The sequence below is a fragment of the Monodelphis domestica genome, chromosome 3, assembly GCF_027887165.1.
Source record: "Monodelphis domestica isolate mMonDom1 chromosome 3, mMonDom1.pri, whole genome shotgun sequence".
NCBI classification, from domain to species: Eukaryota; Metazoa; Chordata; class Mammalia; order Didelphimorphia; family Didelphidae; genus Monodelphis; species Monodelphis domestica.
In genome coordinates this window covers 402,515,685-402,534,771 of record NC_077229.1, presented here as the reverse complement: position 1 = coordinate 402,534,771, position 19,087 = coordinate 402,515,685, and the positions used below count along the sequence as shown (strand labels likewise).

The following is a 19,087-nucleotide window of genomic DNA, read 5'->3' as shown; positions in this document are numbered from 1 at the left end:
TAGCTTTTTTCTAATTAGTAATTATTTGAAGTATTTTTCCTATAACTATAAAAAGCCTAATTTTCTTATCTGACTATATCCTTAAATCATTTATCAATTAAGGAATGACTCTTTTTTCTTATGAATTCGAATATGTTTCTTATATATCTTAAAAATAAGACCTTTATCAAAGAAACTTCCTGCAAAGGTTTTCCCATTTGTTTTTAGATTATTTAAATTATTTAATTTGTTTGTGCAAAATCTTTTAATTGTATGAAATCAAAATTATCCATTTCATCTTCTGATGCCATCATGCTAGTCTTCACTATTCCCTAGAAAATGACATGTCCTTGCTCCAGCTGGCTTACTTGACAGTACTTTCAGCTCCTCCTGAAATCCACTGTGGAAAAATAAACCTCTCCCCTATAGGAAGAATATATTTTCTTAAAACATATCCTTCAGATTCCTTCTGTGCCTCATGTCCAGTTTTCAGCTAATTTACTTTCTTCCGAGTTATCTGCAACTCTAACATCTCTACTAGGAGTGTTGTGGTTAATAAGCCTCTTCTCTGCAGAGAAAGCTGCAGAGATCCTTAAGCAAGCAGTAGTCAAAAGATCTGTCTTTTCTAGTCCACTCTCAGCCAGTGGTCTGGGAGTTCTTCATCTCATCTAGACTGTACTTATAAAAATAGAAACTCAGGTTGCACTTTCAACACTTTTTTTTTTAAATCTCCCTTTTTTCATGCTCCTGTTAAGTATATTCCTCTTCTGAACTCTTTTAATAGCACTTCTCTCAACTTCTTTATCTCCTATTATTTATCCGCCATCACTAATCTTGTGATTAAAAACCCATTTTAGTCCCTAGGGCTTATTATACTCCTTAGTGAAGGTAGTAACTATGTCAGAAGATCAACTTATTCAATAGGAAAAGAAGTTTTATGAAATAAGTGTTTTAACTTCCTCCCATTAGCCCCTGTATTCTGTATGAATGGCTAAGCTGCTATGGAAAGGTGGAAGTTGTTATGTCCGTATTTTCCCAACAATGTACAATAAATATCTGTCTTTCCCATGTCTTTTGTTTATAAAATACCTACTTTTGTACATATCACTATGCTAGGCACTAAGGATAAAATTTCTAAAAAGAAAATAGTCCCTGCTCTCAGTGAGCTTATCTTCTACTGTGCAATATAACATGTACACAGGTAAGTAAATTAAAATTGATTTGAGAACAAAACAAATAGCGGGGGGGAGGGGGGAATTAGGCAAAACTTTGTGCATAATATAATAATGGAATTATGACTTGAGGGAACAGCAAGTTTAGCTAAAATGTAAACTATGCAAAAGGGAGCAATACTGAATAAGGTTAGAAAGCTAGCTTGAAACAAAACTGAAAAGGATTTTAAATATCAGGCTGAATTGCTGTACTTTATTTTAGAAGCAAAGGGGAGCTGCTAAAGGTTTCTGAGCAGGGGAAAAACATATTTAAATCTGTCTAGAAAATGGCTTAGAAAGATAACAGGCTGGAGGTAGGAAGAACAATGTAAAAGCTATTACAATAATTGAAGCAACATTTGATGAAAAATGAACTGAATGGTGTGGAGGTATAACTTGTATATTGATCTGTGGATACCAAGAGTCAAAAAAACAGACAAAAGGGAGATAGAGACAAAGACATGGAGACAGAGACGGAAATAGAGACATGCATGAGTACCTTTTGAGAATCTCCACAAGTTTAGGCCATTCATTTCAGTAGAAGTAGGTACCTTTCCTTTTTAAACAGAACAATCACTTTGTCTTTTATGATCAACCTATTTATTATGCTGCTGATGGACTTAAACCCTAACCTACTAAAATGCTGACAACATGGTTTTAATTTCATGCTGATTTTCTGTTAGGAAACAGATGAGACACTGATCATCTTCAAGATTTCAAAGTTTTTAGTATTTCACCCTGTTAGGGACAATTGATTCAAAGAATTAAAGAAACAATATTGCTGAAACCTGCACTGACAAGTAATTCTTTGCATTTTAAAAAAAATCTCTGAGCCACTTAGGACTTTGTACAATGGTTTCTTTGTTAATCTTCCACACATCCCTATAAAGTAGTTGCCAAGAATTATTCCTAATGCTTTTTCCTTAAAGGGAAAAAAGTACAATCCCATGCAACTCATGACATTGAAATGACTAGAATTTGAGGGGAAGGAAAAATATTTTCAAAAAAGAGAGAAGGACCTGTTTGAACAAAAATACTTATAGAATCTTTTTTTGTGCTAGAAAAGAATTGGAAACTGAAGGGGTGTCCCTCAATTGGGGAGTAGCTAAACAATTTGTGGTATGTGATAGTTATGGACTACTACTGTGCTATAGGAAATGATGAGAAGGATGGTTTATGAAGAAGCTGGAAAGTTTACATGAACTGATGCAAAATGAAGTGAGCAGAACCAGAAGAAAATTGTATATAATAACAGTGATATTATATGATGAACATTTATGAATTACTTAGCTATTGTTTTTTTTAAACCCTTATCTTCCTTCTTGGAGTCAATACTGTGTATTGGCTCCAAGGCAGAAGAGTTGCTATAGGCTAGGCAATGGGAGTCAAGTAACTTGCCCAGGGTCACACACAGCTGGGAAGTGGATGAGGCCAGATTTGAACCTAGGACCTCCTGTCTATAGGACTGGCTCTCTATCCACTGATCTACCCAGCTGCCCCTCTACTTAGCTATTCTTAACAATACAATGATCAAGGAAAATCTTCAAGGGCTCTGGATGAAAAATGCCATCCACCTCCAGAGAAGGAACTGATGGAATCTGAATACAGATTGAGACATACTATGTTTCACTTTGTATCAGTGCTTTGCTTTTCTTTGTTTGAGCTCTCTTTCACAAAATGATTAATACAGAAAGAGATTTTATTCTATTACATGTATAAAATTGATTTTAGATTGCTTGCCATCTCAGGGAGGGGGAGAAAGGAAAGAGAGGTAAGGATTTGGTTAAATTTTTTTTGAAGGTTAAAATTGGTTTTTATGTTAATTGAGGGAAAAATAAAATGTTAAAATGAAAAAAGATATGCGCTGGAATATGTAGATATATTAATGTGATAGTTATATATGGAATATTTAAAAATATATAAATATGAAAAAATAATTTGAGGGGAAGGGATATAAGTAAATGGGGTAGCACTCTGAAACAATGAAGGCAAAGATAGGGGATGAGGAAAATTCCTGGATATACAAATTAGAAAATAAATAAAATAATTTATTTTCTCCATTTTGTAAGTGACAAAAGAAAAATTTTAAGAAAGTCAATGGCAAAGGTAGTGGCAAAATTTAACTTTCACAGTGCTTTTTTTCCCCCAAACAATTTTTTCTTTCTGACTTCACAAAGAAAGGGGCCAAATACTGATTCTATCATCAACTACATTAGACTAAATCTGCCCGGATTCCATATAGAAAGTGAAAAAAATTGCAAACCTTCACTGCACAGTCTCAGTTTGAGGATGGAAATTATCTCCGTTGCTCCAATTCTCAAAATATCTATCTAGGTCATATAGCTTTTAAACTTATAGACATATTTATGTATAGAAGTATATATGCACATATGTGCAGAACTATCTATAAGCTTTATGTAAAATGATAATAGCTCAAGAGACTCACAATACTCTAAATAAACATTCCTCGGGAAGGAAGTGTCGCTTTTTTTTTAAACAACATTTGAGAAAAATGTCTTAGGAGATACTACTAAAAGGGAATAAATGACAAGTTTTCCAAAGATAAAGGAGGTTCCATTGGTATCTTGAAATAAAATTCAATTCAGTTATTCCTGTGTTTTTATTTACAGAGCAGCAGAAAGTTAACAAGAAAAATATGTTGAGATTAAAATAATATGCACAACATCCCTTTGACTTCCTGCATGTAGATTTGGTTTCTAAATCTTCAGTTGTGAAAAAAGGGGGCTGGAGATCACCCACCACTCTAAGGACCACTTGCTCCTTGAAAATATCTCCTTCCTTGGTGTGCATGATATTGCTGGTTCTTAGTTCTCTGAATACTTCTAGGGGCTGTGTCTTCTCTGATGATTGCCCCTGGCCACCAAGCTCTAGCCTCTGCCCTCTACTCTTAGCATTTAATATTTACCCCACTTTCAAGGCTTTAACTGTCACCTGCATCTTGATGACTATAAATTTACAGCCCTATCTTTTCATCTTATCTCCAATATCATATTTCCAGTTCAGTATAGATGTCCCATGAGAGACAACATGGCATAGTAGATACAGAGCCTCACTCAGAGCTAAGCAATCAATCAGCAAGTATTTATTAAGCATTTACTTTGTGCCAGGCTCTGTGCTAGGCTTGGAGGAAACCTATAATAAATGAAACAATTGCTATTCAAAAGATGCTTACAGAAAGAATCAGATTCAAGTCCTGTCTACCCTCTGACACACATTGGTTACTCAGAATGAAGGAACTGGAAAGGATCAACTGTGAATGACAACTATTATCAGCAATGCAAGGATCCAGGACAGTTCCAAGGGACTCATGACAAAAAGGCTATCCAACACCACAGAAGGAACTGTCAAAGTCTGAATGCAGATTGAAGCACAGCATTTTTCACTTTATTTCTTCCATGAATTTTTCTCCTATATGTATTCTTTCACAATATGATGAATATGGGAATATATATTACATGATAACACATGTACCACCCATATCATTCATTATACCTGCTGTTTGGGGAAGGGGAGAAAGAAAAGTTGGATAACAAAGTGTCAGAAAATTATTATTAAACATTGTATTGACATAAAAAAAAATAGAACTGGAAGAGAATTCAGACATCCAACTAGTCCAATCCCCCTCCCCTTCTTAGAGGCAGATATATATATATATATATATATATATATATATATATATATATATATACCTATATATAGGTATAGTAGATAGAACACTGGACTTAAGTCAGAAAGACCTGCATTCAAATACAACCTAAGAACTTAAGGAAGTCATTTAATGTCTGTCTACATCAGTTTCCAAATCTGCAAAGAGGTGATAATAATAGCACCTACCTTCCATGGTTGTTGCCAAATCAAATGAGATAATATTTGTAAAACTTTTTGAAGACCTTAAAATGTTCTATATGCAAATAAAGACAGCAAAGGAAAGAACAGGTTAGTTAATTGGTTTGCCATTTCCTTCTCCAGATCATTTTTCAGATGAGGAAACTGAGGCTGACAATTAAGTGACTTCTCTGGCCAATAGATGACTCAGGCTCGATTTGAACTCAGGAAAATAATTCTTTTTGATTCTAGGCCCAGCACAAGGTTAACTGACCCCAGCTTCTGAACATTTAGGAGCCAGCTATAGTTCCCAGGTCTTCTATCTCCAGATCTATGTGCTATGTGAAGAAGACTTTAAATTTCTTTTCCTAACTGTAAAAGTCCTCCATAATCTTCAAATGCCATACCTAAATAACTTTATTTACCACTTTCCTCACTATTGCTTCCATAATTTTGTTTCCATCATTTCCCTCTGGTCTTCCTCAAACCCCAAAGTCTAGGCTAACATGGAGAGATGCCCTTTGGTAGGAGCAACTAGATGTTGTACTTGGAAGGAAACTAAGTATGAGGAGAGCAACAGGACCATAGCAATAATGGTCATCATCAAAAAAAAAAGAAAGAAAAAAAGAACCACTCAAGGACAGAAAACAGAACCAAGAGTGAAAAGGAATTAGGAGCAAGTATCAACTCTGTGAATGAGCTAAATGACTAAAGATGGTAAAGCAATCAGGCAAAGAGTGGACAGGGCAAAGTCATTAATCTACGCTCTGGTAGCTCTTTTGAGATGGCTGTCCCTGTATCAATCAATGTTCCTTCTTAAAGAGGCAGCACTTTTTTCAAAAGTAGGGTTTCCCATACCATCTTCCCCTCCACCCAAGCTAGTCCTCCCAATTTATCTAAGCCTGGTTGTTTTGGTTTTTTTTTTTCCCTCCTATGAAGCTTCAGCCACTCTGGCTCACAATGATGTTTCCCTCCTCTTATTTTAGCCCCAAAATGATGTGTATCACAAATAGTTAGTACTACACAATCTTGTCCATAGTCTGCTTCATAAAGTTATTTCTTGTGTTTCTCTTCTCTATCCCTCGTGAATTGTTAGCTCTTTAAAGGCAGAAAACATTTAATAGTTCTTTATATCTTCTATACTCTGTGCTTCGGATATAGTACAAGCTCATTACTGATTGACTGAAATGTTGGGATTTGGTAGAAAAACAAAAACAAAAACACAAATTGTAATTTTAAAGGAAACCTTGGTTTTAGAGAGAAACCCTCAGTTTCCTTTGATTTACGTACCTCCCCCAACAACTACCTTTTGTTCAGGTTATCAGTCCAGTGATTCCATTTTAACTTGTCCAAGTTCTAAGGATTCACTCAGTTATTTATTTTCATTTCTAAATGTTTCAATGAAATTCCCTATTTTTATATCAATTCCACATCACAATATGTCTCTCAGAGTCATCTCTCTCTTAAATAAAAGTAATATCGACAATAAAGTAGTTCTACAAAGACAGAATAAACTAAGTCCGAAAGTACATGTAGTATTTCATAACTCTATGCCTCCAACTCTGTACAAAATGCCCTTCTTCAGGCTCAGGCATTTTTTAAAAAAAACTTATTTTCTGTCTTAGAATCAATATTGTGTTTTGGTTCTGAGGCAGAAGAGTGGAGAGAGCTAGGCAATGGGGGTTGAGTGAGCCCAGGGTCCCAAAGGCAAGAAGTGTCTGAGACCACATTTGAACCCAGGTCCTCCCATCTCCAAGCCCAGTGCTCTATCCATTGTACTACATAACTGCCTCAAGCTTAGGCATTATAATGGCAAGCAAGCCAGCCTAGTTGAAGCAAGAAGATACCCTGAGGGACAGTCAGGAGGTGGCCTACGCCAGCAAGGTTACTTCCACCATCTGAACCACCATTTCCCCCTCAGACCCTGTGGGAGAAAGCCCAGGACCCTAAACCCAAGAGCTGTGAGAATAGCAATACTCCCCAAACCACTACACCTATTCTTAGTCCAAACATAATAGCAATCAAGGAGGAGAAGAATCACATGGTGGAGAGGGACCCACTGTTCTCATCACTACCAAAAACACCTGATGGCCAATTGCTACCAACAGGTCAATAAACAGAAGAGCCTGTGTGGCAGCAGCCCTCCAAACCTCCAGTCCTGCTTCCAGGCCAGTTTCCACAGTCATCATTAAGGAAAACAGCTCCAATGGAAAAGGGGTCAGCAAAATACTCCACACATCAAATAAATGCTATGTGCAAGGCCAAAAAGTCAGCCCCACTGAAGCAGCAACAAATCCTGTGGGAGAGTCAAGAGTTAGCATATGCCAGGCAAATAAAGCTACCAGCACCAGAATATGCTTTTTCCTAATTCTGTTTGCTTCTTTTTTGCATTAGTTCATTTAAGTTTTCCCCTCCTCAGCAGTATTCATCACCATTATTTCCTACACTGTAGTCACATTGCACTATATTTGTATATCATCATTTATTTAATCGATTAGTCAGCATTTTTAAATTGCTAGTTCTTTGCTACTACAAAAAGTGATCCTCTGAGTAGTAGAATATATGGGGCTTCTCTATCTTCACTCCTTATTGTGTACACCTGGCAATAGGATCTACAGGTCACAGAGTATGGATATTTTAGTCACTTTCCTGGCATAATTGCAAATTCACTTAACCTATTCCTTTCCATTCCTTCTTTCCTTTGGGAACAGGCACCAGGGAAAGGCAAGTAAAAGAAACCAGCATTGGTCCTACCTCCCATTTTCAAAGTTTTTAACTTTTCCCACTCTCATTTCTCATGCTCATTTCAATTATTAAGTTCTATCAAGTCTATCTCTACAATATCTTTATCCTCCCTAACCTCTCCAAACTGTCAATAACTCAATGGAAAAAATACTCTAAATCACTAACAATTAAAGAAATGCACAAAATGCTGAGGTTCCATCTCACACCCATCAGATTGGCCAAATTGATAAAGAAAAATGACAAATGCTAAGAGAAAACATATATATTAATGCATTGCTGGTGGAGTAATAAACTAGTCCAGCTATTCTGGAAAACAATTTGAAACTAGACCCCAAAAAGTTATTAAATGGTGTATACCTATTCTTTGACCCAAGAATACCATTACTAGTTTTCTACCTCCAAAGAAGTCAAAGACATCTGAAAAGAATCCTATATGTACAAAAATATATATGGAAAATAAGATGGTGACCATCAGTTGGGAAATAGCTAAACAAGTTATGAATATAATAAAATTCTATTGTGGTGTGAGAAATGATGAAGGGAATGGTTTCAGAAAAACATGGAGAGATATTATGAACTGATCAGAAGCAGGAGAACAAGTTATACCATAACCGCAATATTGCAACGGCAAACAACTTTTGAAAGACTCAGAAACTCTGGTCCAAACAATTAAGCACAATTCCAAATGACTCAAGCTGCCCAACTTCTGAGAGGTGATGGGCTTAGTATAGATTGAGAACTTTTGGGGGGGCTAGGGGGACATGGTCAATGTGAAAATTTATTTTGCTTGACTCTACACATTTGTAACAGAAGCTCTGTTTTTCTTCTTTTCTCATTTGAAAGAAGTGGAAAGCAGAGAATGTGATTTTGAAAATAAAATATAATTTAATTTTTAAATAACCATAATTTCCTCTGTAATTTCATTGCTTGTACTTTAGTACAGGTCCTCATTTCCTTTTTTGCCTTCTTATTAAGTTACATTAATCCCAGGTCTCCCTGCCTCTTCTTGATCATTTATGAAATAATCCGGCTCCCTTATTAACAGATCTCATCATATCAATGCTTGGCTCAAAAGTATTCTGTGGCTCTCTATTGCTACCAAGAAGAATTTGAACCCCTCTGCTAGTCACTATCCAGTGAGGATTAAATCTACTACCTCCACAGTCTATGCTATAGCCAAATTGGACTACCACCTGTCCCCCAAACTCAAATTGTATTTTGCCACCTCTGGTCAGGACTTTCACTATTCCTGAAATGTTCTCTCACTTTTTCTTCTCAATCAATCAACAATTCAATCAAGCATCTACAAGTATGTAGCATGTGCCAAATACTACTAGGAGCTGAAGATATGAAGACAAAAATGTATAAGTTCCTGCCCTGAAGGGATTTACAGTCTACTGAAAATATAACTTATCAGATTTACAATGGAAAAGATAATTAGGTAAGAGGGAACAGAAAAGAATAAAAGTATTCTGTAATGTAAAGATAGCCATTCACCCCTTAGCTAGGTATGATAGGTCAGTTGGGTCTGGTGCAGGAACTTACACTTAAGGGAGCTTAGAAATATTTATGGGCACCTAAAATGTGACTCACTGGGGAAAAAAAGGATGCTTCAAGCTGGTGCCTGGACATCCCCAAATGTTCCCAAATGCCCCAGTGTGGTTTGCACCTTGCAGGAAGAGAACTCCAGTACCAAATTAGGAGCCTCTCTTGTCAGAGAATCATGTAATTCACCCTCTAAGCTTTTGTGGTGATTCCTCTGTAGAGCCATAATCCACATTTTCCAAGTCACATTTAATCATTTAATTCCAGGATAAAGCAGCCTGGTTCATTCTTCCTGTCTCAGCCTTGGCCTTTGCCTGCCACAGACATTGCCTGCATTCATGTCTGATCACATCACAGCCTACTTTAGCTTGGCAGGAGTTGTTCTTCATTCTAATTTTAATCATACACACACACACACATACACACACACATACACACACACCGATTCCTTTTCCAAGGTCATGAATTTTTTCAGGCCTATTAGCACATGCATAGGGTGGTCAGGACCTACAGGTGTTATTTCCTAGCTGCCAAATTGCAGTAATCACTAGTAAGTCAAAGCTTTGACTTACAAGAAGACAACAAACACTGACCATTTTTGTTCCATCATTTTATAAAATGTTTCTAAATGAAAGACAACTTTGAAGATACTACTACAAGAAATGGTGGTGACTTAGTAAATATAAAAGACTGTGTAATAGGAATTCCACAGATATTTAAACTAAAAACCTATGATATAACTATCTACATTTATTGCCAACTTTAGAGCTAGATGGGGATGTTATGGACTATCTAATCTATTCCTTCATTTCAGAGAAGAGAAAATTGCAACCCAGGAAGGTGTAGAAATATGCCCAAGGTTGCTAGCAATTTAAAGAGACCTGGGACTAACTTGCATTCAAGTTTTCTGGAATGTAAGTGCTCTTTCCCCTGCCCCATGCTGCTTCTACTTGTATTACAACTGAAAAAAAAAAAAGGGAAAGCAACTTTAATAGACAAATGTAATGAACTGATGATATACATAATTCATTGCCCTAGCAATCATGTTTGAATTACAAGGTGCTGGAAGTAATGTGGATGACTTACAAGATAAGACAAGCTGTTTAATGAAGGATGAATAAGAGCAGATGGAAATCAGCAACCCCATGGTCCATTCCCACTAGTCTTGAAAATAAAGCCCCATTCAGAATAGTTGGCTCATTCAGAATAGTAAGCCTCATCTTCCCAGCCCTCTGAAGTGCAGGGCAGACTAGATTGATATCAAATGGGCATGGCAACAAGCCTTGGTGCTTGGTTGGTCCACAGTTCTCTCAAAGGAGAGGTTTTTATGTCCAAAAAGAGGGCTAGATAAGAAAACACTAACTGTCCTCATAATTCCTCCCTTGGGAGAGTTTTGTGCAAAGAAAGCACTCTAGAGAGAAGAAGGCTAAAAGAAATTTGTGACAAGTTTGATCTCCTTCATCATCTAGCTCCAGCCTAAAATTCTAGATTAATTAATCACCACCCTTCCAACACACTATGATCAATACAAACCAGTCCCCTTGCTCTTCCTCATATATAGCATTCCATTTCCCATCTTTGTGCTGTTCCCAAAGTCCATTCCCTCTCCATTTCTCCATATATATTAGTTTCAAGAGTCACTTACATGAAGTCCTTCTTAATTCCTCCTCCAAATGAATACCTTCTCTACTGATTTTGACATATGTGAACTATATTTCAACATGAATATTCAAAATGAAATATAGCTCAATAAATATAGATTTTGTATACTTATTGTAAGTATATATTTAGGCATACTTTATTTCCTCTAAAAATGTAAGTTCAAGGAACACAGAAGCATTCATTTTTATCTTCCTTTCTTGAACATCTGGCATATAGTAGGTACTTAGTATATTCTTATGGATGTTAGTTACTATGGATTATTGGATTATAGATAGTTGGATTAGGAAAATGAAATCAATGAAAAAAGTCTATGAGTTAAGGACAAAAAATACATGAGTGCCATACTGGCAATTACAGCCTATCAAGCCAGATAATGGACAATTAATCTATAACCTTTTACACATAGACACACATATATGTAAATACATACCCAAAGTCATAAACATATAACAGTCAAAATGTAGAGAAGTGATAGATGTCCTTAATTCTCACATAAGTCAATGTCTACAAAATTTCAATGGCTTCTAGTTGTCTCTAGTATTAAATCCAAACATTCTCATAGTAAATAGGGAGCTGTCAGTTCCAAAGGAAGGTACATCCCCAGAGTCTGAAGAAGTCAAATAAGTAGATTTCATGCTCTGAAATTGAAGCTAAAAAAATAAATATCAAGTAGATGTGATTAGCTACAGAAGTCATCTATCCTAGGAAATGGTAAGTGAATGGGCAACTGAGACAAGAGGTAAAAACTTCCCCAACAGGTTTGACTACATGGATTCTGATATCCCTTACAACTCTGAAAGCTTATAATTCTGAAATCCCATTCCATGTTTAGGATTCGACTCCAAATCCAATCAGACAGACAACTATCTAAAATTTGTCCAATATAAAATTAAGATTCAATTTAATTGACTGGAACATGGCCATTAAGAATATTAACTAGAATAATGAACTGGAGTATGGCCATTATGAGGCAATATTGTATTAAGAGATTGTAGTCTACATGAAAAAAGTAAGCCAAAAAATAAGAAATCATCAGTACATCCTCAGCACTGCCCAGTGGAGAGAGTGTTGTGATTCTAGATCACTGATCTCAGTCTCTTAAACAGAAACACAACTAGAATGACAAAGTATAATTCATCCAGATAGCAAAACTTGATAGAATATCCTTTTTAAGAACATCCAGTTTTCTCTAGCCTAATTCTATACTCACTAACCTTCTGATTTCATGATTTAGTCTCACTAGTCGACTAACATACCAGAAGGGAAGGAGTGTCCTGTGTAGACTTGTGCAATCTTAATTAATTAACTGGCATTCTGGTATAGAAATCACTCTTAAGAGTTGCCCCAGGCAGCTCTTCAAGCCTGTAAGCTGTAGAACAGTTAACAATCAGTATCAGTAAGACAGGGTTCAACCAGATTTCCCTACACCGATGAAACCTCAATCAGGTACCAAAAATTGTTTTGATTCATGTGAATTTATTTCCTGGTTTGGTCATCCCAAATGAATGAAAATAATTGAATCTGTGAACATGCAAAGCCTAGAACCATATCCTGGCATTGTAGTGATCTCTCCATGAAGCCTTAGACAGGTTTCTCCTCTCTCTTTCCCCTTGACTATACCATCTGCTTTTCAGTAATCCTTATGACCTGTCCCATAGCCTACTTCTGTGGCTTTATTTCCCTCCTCCTCCTCACACACCTATAATAAAGAGGGGAGGGGGAGAGATTTATAATAAAGGAAGAAGGAGTGAAAAGGGAATGAAGTCTTATTTCTTCTAGGAAATGGCAGTTTGTTTAGCCAGAGGAGAAAAGGAAGATGGATTTTGTCTCCCCCCTGCCCCAACCCTCTCTGACTAGACCTCCTCACTATGGCTGCCTTCAACTCTTACTGCCAGGCTCTCTGGGATCTTTGTTGAAAGAGACTTCAAGTGATAAACCTCTTTCTTCTGGGGAGAGAGAAACCAACTCTCTCCCCCCTCAATTCAGGCTGTCTTCTAAATAAAGGTGAAGTCAGTTCTGGGTCCTAATAACTGAGTTTATTCAAGGAAAGCAGGAAAGGGACAGAGCTGATGAAGAGTAAGGATTGTGATTCAGGAGGGAAAGAGGGAGAGGGAGGTCCCTATCTAATTAACACTCTTCCCCCCAAAGTTAGAAAGCTCAGGTCTAATAACCTGAACCCCTGAGGGGTTCAGAGTAGAGAAACCCTGGTTTCTTGGCTGGCACAGTATATGTCCCCAAGTTCAAGGTTCATAAGAAGTTGTAGAGATCTTCTTTGTAGACTGCTTGTCTCTCAAAGTCCTTGTCCACTGGCTGGGGTTTGGGAGGATCTGGGATCAGGAATTCAGGGAGAGAAAGATCATTGACTTTTTGATTCATTCAGTCAAACCCCTCTCCTCAGGTACTCTCTTCCAGGACCCAGTTTCAACTGCCTGGATCAGCTTTTTCTCTCACTCCAAGGTTCCAAGTTCTGTTTGTTCCCCATCCCCCATTCACTGCTTGCAGGATTCTTGCAGCTCTTTCAAATTTCTCGCTTACACACCCTAGAGAAATTGGACTGCTTAAAGTCTTACAAGTACATCTTCATTCTCCCACCTTTGCCCTTTTGCTCATGCTGTTTCTTCTACCTGGAATGCTATTTCCCTATTAAAAGTCTACCTATATTTCAAAACCCAACTCAACACTATTTTAATCATAAAGTCTGCCCTTTTCTTTCCTCTCCTCACTTCCCCTACTTCCTTTCATTCAGGTTGAAAAGTTTTTTCTAGCCTCTGAAACCTTATAAAGCTAGAATCCAGTAGCCTATATGAATTATTCATACAGCACTTGCCCTATTCTGCCTTGCATTAAGAAGCAGTGTGATGAAGAGAAGAGATTGCTGGGCTTAGTTTCAGGAACATGGGTGCCAATCCCTTGGGCAAGCCTATGGGACCTTGCACAAGTTACTTACCTGCCCTGGGCTGGAGAGGTTTCCTTATCTGTAAATTGGGGTTGGGACAGATGACCTCTGCGGGTACCTTCCAGCAATAAATCTATGATTTCATCACTCTTCTTTTGTATATGAATCTCTTCCCTGGATGCCAAACTCCTATAGGGTCACAATGTGTCTTGTTCATCTTTGTATACAGCCAAAATAGTAACCTATATTCTACAGAGGTTCAAAAAAGGTTGACTGAATTTTAATACAGCTTTTGACTCTATCCCATACAATATTCTTATCGCCACCTAGGAAAGTGTGGAACATGAATGAACAGCCAAGTTGTATCCAAAAGGTAATTATAACTGGTTTGGAGTAAACTTGGGTGGAAGTATTGCATTAGTCCACAATAGAGCAGCCTGTTACATAAACTGTTGATGATTCAAGTTAGATTATTATTGTTCTGGGGCCAGGCAGCCTAAGGTGCTGGCTGAGGACTACGCAGCCTCAGGTCAACAGTCTGGGTCATCCGAGCTAAGTATGAAGGGCTGAGCCAGGCTTGTGGTAGAAAAGTTAGTTAGTCATAAGGAAACCAGGGAGCACAGAGGCAATGGGGGGAACAGACTCTAACACAGTCTATCTATCAGCTACAAGACCTAAAGTGAAATGATTCAAACTGGAGCCCAATGTAGCAAGAGCCAAGGGGGGTGGTCCCAAAAATCCAAGGGAAATTGTGAGCTTCTGTCAGCTTTTAAGTTGGGGTGACTCAGGAACTAAACTCTCCAGGCTGAAAGAAATCTTACTAGCTCCCAACCAGGTTTCTTGCTCTCTGTTTCCTCAGGTAAAGACATCTTTTCCAAGTGAAGAAGGAGGAGGCACCCGGAAGGAAAGGCAATGCTTTCAATGTGATCCCTTGTCAATGCTGCTTTCTACCAAGACCCAGGGAGGTTCTCTGTCTTCAGAGACCCTGATTTGCTCATCAAATCCACATATATCAAATTTGGCAAGATTGGTGATTTTTGCAAAAAAGAGAGATACAATTCAAAATTACCTATATAACTTCCCAATGAAGCATGAAATTTCAAAATGCAAGTACAATATTTAAACTATATAAGGATACACCAAATGGGAAAAGACTGATCAGATAGAAATACAAAAGAAAAAGATCCAGGAGTCATAGTTGACTATAAGTTTATTTACAAATCAGAAATTTCGTGTTGCTGTGTACATTGGGGGATATAGATTAGGATGGAAAACCAGTATGATTCTGGAATGTAATAAATGGATTTTCATATGGAAAGGTCAAGAAAACAATCTTTTATCAATTCTCTCCATAAAGTAATTGATCTTTATTAGAGTACTATCCAACTTCAGACACTATATTATTTTTTTTAAACCCTTACCTTCCATCTTAGAATCAATACTGATTCTAAGGCAGAAGAGTGGTAAGGGCTAGTCAGTAGGTTTAAGTGACTTGTCCAGGGTCACACAGCTGGGAAGTTTCTGAGAACAGATTTAAACCTAGGATTTCCCATCTCTACACCCAGCTCTCAATCCATTGAGCCACCCAGCTGCTCCCCAGATACCATATTATTAAAATAATGTGGAAAGGCTATAAGGAACATAAAGAAGGATAACTAAGATGGCACCATGATCCACTACTTCCAACTTAGTCCTCCTTAGAATCATGAACAATTGTTTCTTTGTTCCTATTCTTGGATCTCAAAGCAGTGCAGCAGAAAAACACAAAGACAAATATATCTGTCTCATTTTAAAAATCATTCTATTCATATTAACAAATATCTTATTCATCTCTGATTATAGAGGACACTTCCCACAATAGCTATTCCAAATTTCTTTTTTTTTTATCCTCTTTAAGGCTCCAGTTTCCAGATGACCCTTCCTGTGTTCTAAGACTAATCCTCAACCTATACTGTAGATGTCATTCCTTCTTGACTCAAAGATTTCATGACTATATTTGTTCCCTCCCATAAATCTTTCCTTCCTTTCTCTTCAGACATTTCTGATTTCAGACATGCACAGGTCTTCCCCATTGTGGACACACACAAAAAAAAAACCACCAGGATTTTCTCTCCTTTCCAGTGTAAACCTTTTTATGGTCAACATCTTCTGCCTTCTTCATCTTTCTATCTTGGTCTATTTTTCAAGTCCAGCTCAAGACCCACTTCCTCTATAAAGTCTCCACCCCAGCACAGATAAGCCCCCCTGCATGAACTCACTAATTAGTATTTATTCTTAGTACCACTCATTGTACTTATCATGAAGATTTCTCATATTATTAGGCACTTTTTTATGAGAGGATCAATAACTAAGATAAACTTAAGCAGATATTCAAAATGTTATATTACAAAATCACAAACAAAAGTTTTGCTAGCTTTAATTTCTAGAAATTATGAAGCTACAATAGTTCAGTGTTAATTAGTAAGACACATAATTGCCCAGGGATCAGTGCTTAGTCCTATGCTTTTTAACATTTTGGTCAATGACTTGGATAAATACATAGATGACATGTACCAATCTAATTCACATGACAATGCTAACTCACTAGAAGAAAGAATCAAGATTCAGATGGATCAGGATAGACTAAAACAGCAATATGATTTTAGCTGGTGAATGAATTAATAAATCTAATAAGATTCCAAAGGGATAAATTGGGGATAGCTGGGTAGCTCAGTGGATTGAGAGCCAAACCTAGAGACAAGAGGTCCTAGGTTCAAATCTGGCCTCAGACACTTCCTAGTTGTATGACCCTGGGCAAGTCACTTAACCCAATTGCCTAGTCCTTACCACTCTTCTGCCTTAAAACCAAGACACAGTATTCATTCTAAGATGGAAAGTAAGGATTTTTTGTTTGTTTTTTAAGGGATATATTTTAAATTCTACATTTGACTTAAGAAAATCAAATTTATAATCACAAGAGGGGGATAATATGGTTAGACAACTATTTATTTGCAAAATACCTAGTGGTTTTAGTAAATGCTAAATACCATTAGTAGTAGATAATTACTATAAGGACAACTAGACTTGGAAATGGAAGGTCCAGGATTCAAATTTGATCTCAGGTATTTCCTAACTGTGTGACTCTGGACAGGTCACTTAACCCCAATAAACAAGCTTTTACCACTTTTCTGCCTTCAAACCAATATTTAGTATCTAAGACAGAGGGTAATAATTTTAAAAAATAACAAAGAGAGTAAAAAATGTGAGAAGGTAGGCAAAGGATTCAGTTCCTCACAACATAGGTTGAAAAAGACATTGATAAGGTGGTGAGTGGGAGAGCAATCAGAATAATCAAAGGCCTTGATTCATGTCACACAAAGATCAGTTGAAAGAAATAAGAATATTAAGCTTAAAGAAGAGGACTCAGAGAGAATATGTCACTAAGTATTTGGAGGCCATGAAATTGGAAGAGGAATTCCACTTGTTCTCCTTACACCCAGAAAAAGCCAGAAGCAAAGAGTGTAAGGACCAGAGGGGTAAATTTATGCTTTATGTCAAGAAAATCTTCCTAACAAGGAGAGCTGCCCACAAGTAGAATGCATTGCCTCTCCCTTTGGTCATCAGTCTTCAAGCAAAAGCTGGAAGACAACTTATTGAGTATTTTACAGTGGGGTTTCTTTTTTCAGGCTGGAATTGTACTAGATGGCTGATGAGGATCCTTCCAACTCTAAAACTCTCAGAGTCTATGCAAAGAACTTCATGGAGAAAAAAGAAAAAGAACCACTTGGCATATTCAGATATAGTAATAAGAGCAATGTTAGACCTATGAAAAATGAAAATTCATGTTATTATTGTGGTGGCAGTATTTGGAGATCAGGGATTGTTCTTATTCATCTTTGTACCCTTTGGAATAGATAGTAATTCCTGAGGGTGTATATTGATATATACTTGTGTGTACTTAGCACAGTCCTTTGTACATAAGAAAGTTTCAGCAAATATTTGTTGAATGAATGGCTTCATAATTTCTGCAAATTAAAGCTAGCAAAACTTTGGTAACCTCCTTGAGAAGAACTAGGTCCTAGGGGGAAAAAACCTAACCTTCTGTCTTAGTATCAATTCTAAAACAGAAGAATGGCAAGGGTTAGGCAATCCAGATTAAGTGACTTGCCCAGGGTCACCCAGCTAGTTAGTGTCAGAGGCCAGATTTAAAGTCAGGTCCTCCCAACTCCAGGTCTGGTACTCTATTCACTGGGCTATCTCACTGTCCCCACAGGGACTAGGTTTTAATCATCTTAGTGGCACACACACACACACACACACACACACACACACACACACACACTTTAAACAGACCCCAGTTTAGTGCCTTCATGGCACAGAGTAGGTAGTCAGTAAATGTTCATTGATTAACTGGTTTCACCACCTCTTTCCTCATTAACTGTCTTGTTTTATATCTAAGCAAATTCAGCAAGCATTTCTTAGCTGCTTAATCTGGACTAGGCACTGGGTAAGCAAAGAGAAAAAAAATATTCCCTGTCCTCAAGGAATATAACATACAACCAGATAAATAAATATATGATCATCTAAGAAATAGAAAACCTGATAACTAGGGCTAGAAGGGCTTCCCCCAGAGAAGACGACACATGATCTGAATTTTGAGAGAAATAATGGCTTCTAGGGGATAGAGGTAAGGAGAGAGCACCTTCCAGGCATAGAAGAAAGTCTAAACAAAAGCATCAAGCTAGGACTTGGCATACCAAATTCAGGGTTTACATTAACCAAAATTATATTAGTGATTGTTTACATGAATCAAAAAGGCACATTTATGATGTATCCACAAATAGAGATCCAGTACATGTGCCCCAGGAAAGGAAGGAAACTTGTATGCCCAGTTCAGAGTTGTGCACGCTGGCTGTGCTTATGCTCCCAGAAGAGTATCTAGTGAAGGAATTGTACACATTCTTCTCCCTTGAAGCTACTAATATAGAAATGTGTGTATGCTTGTTCCCTCCTCCCTGAAAGAAATCTGACTTTGCATTAAAAAAAAGTCACTATCTTTAACCTGGAGTATACACTGGCTCTAAATAAGAAAGAATTCCAGGGCTTTTACTATGTTTAATTTAGCCACAGACAGCCAAGCTGTCCCAAGAAAAGCAGGAGCAGCTGGCTGTCATCTTACTGGGATGGGATAGTCATCATCTTCATCTGCTTAGAAAGCTCATCT

At 37.3% G+C, this 19,087-nt stretch overlaps 1 protein-coding gene across 14 annotated transcripts in view; it reads right to left on the bottom strand.

The window, feature by feature from the left end:
• The window catches only part of FHOD3 (formin homology 2 domain containing 3), a 719,587-nt gene that overhangs the window by 515,373 nt on the left and 185,127 nt on the right, over positions 1–19,087 (bottom strand). The gene's annotated exons all lie outside the window — the stretch shown is intronic.